Source organism: Arachis stenosperma, chromosome 3, assembly GCF_014773155.1.
Source record: "Arachis stenosperma cultivar V10309 chromosome 3, arast.V10309.gnm1.PFL2, whole genome shotgun sequence".
Lineage (NCBI taxonomy): Eukaryota > Viridiplantae > Streptophyta > Magnoliopsida > Fabales > Fabaceae > Arachis > Arachis stenosperma.
Genome location: NC_080379.1, coordinates 107,447,939 through 107,453,468, shown reverse-complemented (window position 1 = coordinate 107,453,468; position 5,530 = coordinate 107,447,939). Strand labels below are relative to the sequence as shown.

General features: G+C 39.6%; 1 non-coding gene across 1 annotated transcript; it reads right to left on the bottom strand.

Moving 5' to 3' along the window:
* Positions 1–250: 250 nt before the first annotated feature.
* On the bottom strand, positions 251–358 carry LOC130971647 (small nucleolar RNA R71). Its single transcript, XR_009082858.1, has one exon. It is a non-coding gene; the product is annotated as a small nucleolar RNA R71 (small nucleolar RNA).
* Between the last annotated feature and the right edge of the window lie 5,172 nt (positions 359–5,530).

The following is a 5,530-nucleotide window of genomic DNA, read 5'->3' as shown; positions in this document are numbered from 1 at the left end:
AAAGCTGTAAGTTTCATGGACTTCCATCAGAAGACCCTTATTAGTTCTTAACTGAGTTCTTGCAGATCTGTGATACTGTTAAGATCAATAGAGTTGATCCTAAAGTCTACAAGCTTATGCTTTTCCCTTTTGCTGTAAGAGACAGAGCTAGAACATGGTTGGACTCACAACCCAGAGATAGCCTGGACTCTTGGGATAAATTGGTCACGGTTTTGTTTTAGCCAAGTTTTTTCCTCCTCAAAAGCTGAGCAAGCTTAGAGGTGATGTTCAGACCTTCAGACAAAAAGATGGAGAGTCCCTCTATGAAGCTTGGGAAAGATACAAGCAACTAACCAAAAAGTGTCCTTCTGACATGCTTTCAGAATGGACCACATTAGATATATTCTATGATGGTCTGTCTGAATCTTTCAAGATGTCACTGGACCACTCTGCAGGTGGATCTATTCACCTAAAGAAAATGCTTGCAGAAGCTCAGAAACTTATTGAAATGGTTACAAATAACCAGTTCATGTATACCTCTGAGAGAAATCCTGTGAGTAATGGGACGCCTCAAAAGAGATGAGTTCTTGAAATTGATGCTCTGAATGCCATGCTGGCTCAGAACAAAATATTGACCCAACAAGTCAATATGATCTCTCAGAGTCTGAATGGATTACAAAATGCATCCAACAGTACTAAAGAAGCATCTTCTGAAGAAGAAGCTTATGATCTTGAGAACCCTGCAATGGCAGAGGTGAATTACATGGGTGAAGCCTTTGGCAACACCTATAATCCTTCATGGAAAAATCATCCAAATTTTTCTTGGAAGGATCAACAGAAGCAGGGCTTCAATAATAACAATGGTGGAAGAAACAGGTTTAGCAATAGCAAACCTTTCCCATCATCATCTCAGCAACAGACAGAGCATTCTGAGCAGAAATCTTCTATTTTAGCAAACATAGTCTCTGATCTATCTAAGGCCACTCTTAGTTTCATGACTGAAACAAGATCCTCAATTAGAAATTTGGAGGCACAAGTGGGCCAGCTAAGTAAAAGGGTTACTAAAACTCCTCCTAGCACTCTCCCAAGCAATACAGAAGAGAATCCCAAAGGAGAGTGCAAGGCCATTAATATAATCAAAATGGCCGAAACCTTAGAGGAGTAGGAGGACGTGAATCCCAATGAGGAAGACCTCAGGGGACATCCGATGGTCAGTACAGAATCCCCTAATAAGGAACCAAATGAATCCGAGGCTCAGACAGACACCATAGAGATTCCCTTGGACTTCTTTTTACCATTCATGAGCTCTGATGACTATTCATCTTCTGAAGAGGATGAAGACATTGTTGAAGGGAAAGTTGCCCAATATTTAGGAGCAATCATGAAGCTGAATGCCAAGCTATTTGGTAATGAGACTTGGGAGAAGGAGCTTCCCTTGCTCACCAATGAACTGAATACATTGGTTCAGCAAAATTTAACTCAAAAGAAACAGGATCCTGGTAAATTCTTAATACCATGTACCATAGGCACTATGACCTTTGAAAAAACTCTGTGTGACCTGGGGTCAGGGATAAACATTATGCCATTCTCTGTCACGAAGAGACTGGGAATCTATGAGGTACAGGCTGCCAAATTCTCATTGGAGATGGCAGATAAATCTATGAAAAAGGCTTATGGACTAGTAAAGGACGTGCTAGTGAAGGTTGAAGGCCTTTACTTCACTACTGATTTCATAATCCTAAACACTAGGAGGGATGAGGATGAATCCATCATCCTTGGAAGACCCTTCCTAGCCACAACAAGAGTTGTGATTGATGTTGACAGAGGAGAGTTGATCTTTCATGTGAATGAAGAATGCCTTGTAGTAAAGACTTAAGGTTCTCCATCTGTAACCATGGAGAGTAAGCATGAAGAGCTTCTCCCAATACAAAGTCAAACAGAGCCCCCACATTCAAACTCTAAGTTTGGTGTTTGGAGGCCACAGCCAAACTCTATGTTTGCTGTTGAGAGATCTCAACCACACTTTGATCAACTGTGAGGCTCCATGAGAGCTCACTGTCAAGCTATTGACATTAAAGAAGCGCTTATTGGGAGGCAACCCAATTTTATTTTAATTTTATCTATATCATTTTGTTTTCTTTTAGGTTGATGATCATGTGAAGTCACAAAGACAATTACAAAAATAAAGAAAAATCAAAAACAGCACTGAAAATAGCACACCTTGGAGGAAGGACTTAAACGCCAGTAAGGGCAGCAAAATGGGCGTTTAAACGCCCAATCTGGCACCTTTCTGGGTGTTTAAACGCCAGAATATCGCACCAGATTGGCGTTTAAACGCTAGAACAAGGCAACAAACTGGCGTTTAGACGCCAGAACAGGACGGAAAACTGGCATTTAAACGCCAGAACAGGGCAGCAGACTAGCTTTTAAATGCCAGAATTGCACTCTAAGGCATTGTGAACGCCCAATTGGAGCAGGGATGAAGAATTCCTTGACCCTTCAGGATCTGTGGATCCCACAGGATCCCCACCAACCTCAACTCACTCTCTCTCCTCTTCACACCTTTCTACAACATTCTTCCCCAAATACCCTTCACCAATCACCTCCATATCTCTACCCCAAATACCCTTCACCAATCACCTCCTTCAAGGGTCCATAGCTCAGTAGTAGAGCTTTTTACTGCACATCAAGAGAGCCTACTCATGGACCTCAACAAGAGCATGAGGAAGATCCTCATCAAAAAATCTCTGAGATGCCTCAAGGGACATAATTTCCTCCACATAATTATTGGAGCAACTCAACACTCCTTTGGAAAGCTTGAGTTACAACATGGACTAATTAAGGGTGGAACACCAAGAGCACTCCATCATTCTCCATGAGATTAGAGAAGATCAAAGAGCTATGAGGGAGGAGCAACAAAGGCAAGGAAGAGACATAGAGGAGCTCAAGAGCACCATTGGTTCTTCAAGAGGAGGAAGACGCCACCCTCACTAAGGTGGACTCATTCCTTAATCTCCTTGTCTATTTATTTTCTGTTTTTCGCTTTATGCTGTATGTTCTATCTATGTTTGTGTCTTCACTACATGATCATTACTGTCTAGTGTCTATGTCTTAAAGTTATGAATAACTCCATGAATCTTTCACCTCTCTTACATGAAAAATGTGCTTAATTTCAAAAGAACAAGAAGTACTTGGATTTCAAATTTTATCTTGAAACTAGTTTAATTATTTTGATGTGGTGGCAATACTTTTTTGTTTTCTGAATGAATGCTTGAACAGTGCATATTTTTTATCTTGTTGTTTATGAATTTTAAAATTGTTGGCTCTTGAAAGACTGATGAACAAAGAGAAATGTTATTGATAATCTGAAAAATCATGAAATTGATTCTTGAAGCAAGAAAAAGCAGTAAAAAAAAGAAAAAAATGGCAGAAAAAAAAAGAGAAAAAGAAAAAAAAGCAAGCAGAAAAAGCCAATAGTCCTTAAAATCAAATGGTAACGGTAAAAAAGGTATCCAAGGCTTTGAGTATTAATGGATAGGAGGGCCCAGAGAATAAAATCCAGGCCTAAGCGGCTAAATCAAGCTATCCCTAACCATGTGCTTGTGGCATGCAGGTCCAAGTGAAAAACTTAAGACTGAGTGGTTAAAGTCATGATCCAAAGCAAAAGAGTGTGCTTAAGAACTCTGGACACCTCTAACTGGGGACTTTAGCAAATCTGAGTCACAATCTGAAAAGGTTCACCTAGTTATGTGTCTGTGGCATTTATGTATCCGGTGGTAATACTGGAAAACAAAGTGCTTAGGGTCACGGCCAAGACTCATAAAGTAGCTGTGTTCAAGAATCAACGTACTGAACTAGGAGAATCAATAACACTATCTAAAATTCTAAGTTCCTATGGATGCCAATCGTTCTGAATTTCAAAGGAAAAAGTGAGATGCCAGAACTGTTTAGAAGCAAAAAGCTACAAGCCCCGCTCATCTAATTAGGACTAAATTTCATTGAACTGTGGAATTCATTGTATATTCTCTTCTTTTTATCCTATTTTGTTTTCAGTTGCTTGGGGACAAGCAACAATTTAAGTTTGGTGTTGTGATGAGCGGATAATTTATATGCTTTTTGGCATTGTTTTTAGGTAGTTTTTATTAGGATATAGCTACTTTTTGGGATATTTTTAATAGTTTTTATGCAAAATTCATATTTCTGGACTATACTATGAGTTTTTGTGTTTTTCTATGATATCAGGTATTTTCTGGCTGAAATTGAGGGACCTGAGCAAAAATCTGATTCAGAGGCTGACAAAGGACTGCAGATGCTGTTGGATTGGATTCTAACCTCCCTGCACTCGAAGTGGATTTTCTGGAGCTACATAATTCCAAATGGCACGCTCTTAATTGCGTTGGAAAGTAGACATCCAGGGCTTTTAAAAATATATAATAGTTCATACTTTGCATGAGTTTTGACGACATAAAATGGCGTCAAAATGCCAGCTCTTTGCCCTTTTCTAGCGTCAAAACGCCAGAACTGGCATAAAAGTTGGAGTTAAAAGCCCAAACTGGCACCAAAGCTGGTGTTTAACTCCAAGGAAGACCTCTACATGTGTAAAGCTTAATGCTCAGCCCAAGCACACACCAAGTGGGCCTGGAAGTGAATTTCTGCATCATTTACCTATTTCTGTAAACCCTAGTAGCTAGTTTCATTATAAATAGGACCTTTTACTATTGTATTTTCATCTTCGGATCATAGAGACATTTTGGATGTTATATTTTCATATTTGGGGAGGCTGGCTATTCGGCCATGCCTGGACCTCCAGACCACTTATGTATTTTCAACGGTGGAGTTTCTACACACCATAGATTAAGGTTTGGAGCTCTGCTGTACCTCAAGTTTTAATGCAAGTAATGCTATTTTCTATTCAATTTAAAGCTTATTCTTGTTCTAAGATATTCACACGCACTTCAACCTGATGAATGTGATGATCCGTGACACTAATCATCATTCTCACCTATGAACACGTGCCTGACAACCACTTCCATTCTACTTAAGATTGAGTGTGTATCTCTTGGATTCTTGGCTCCTGCGTGTTGATTGCCTCTCCTGACAAAAGTGCCTTCAACTCCTTGAGATCAGAGTCTTCGTGGTATAAGCTAGAATCCATTGGCAGCCATTCCTGAGATCCGGAAAGTCTAAACCTTGTCTGTGGTTGATGAGCGGATAATTTATACGCTTTTTGGCACTGCTTTTAGTATGTTTTTAGTACATTTTAGTTAGTTTTTAGCATGTTTTTATTAGTTTTTATTTAAAATTCACTTTTCTGGGCTTTACTATGAGTTTGTGTGTTTTTCTGTAATTTCAGGTATTTTCTGGCTGAAATTGAGGGACCTGAGCAAAAATCTGATTCAGAGGCTGAAAAGGACTGCAGATGTTGTTGGATTCTGACCTCCTTTCACTCGAAGTGGATTTTCTGGAGCTACAGAAGCTCAATTGGTGCGCTCTCAATTGCGTTGGAACGTAGACATCCTGGGATTTCCAGCAATGTATAATAATCCATACT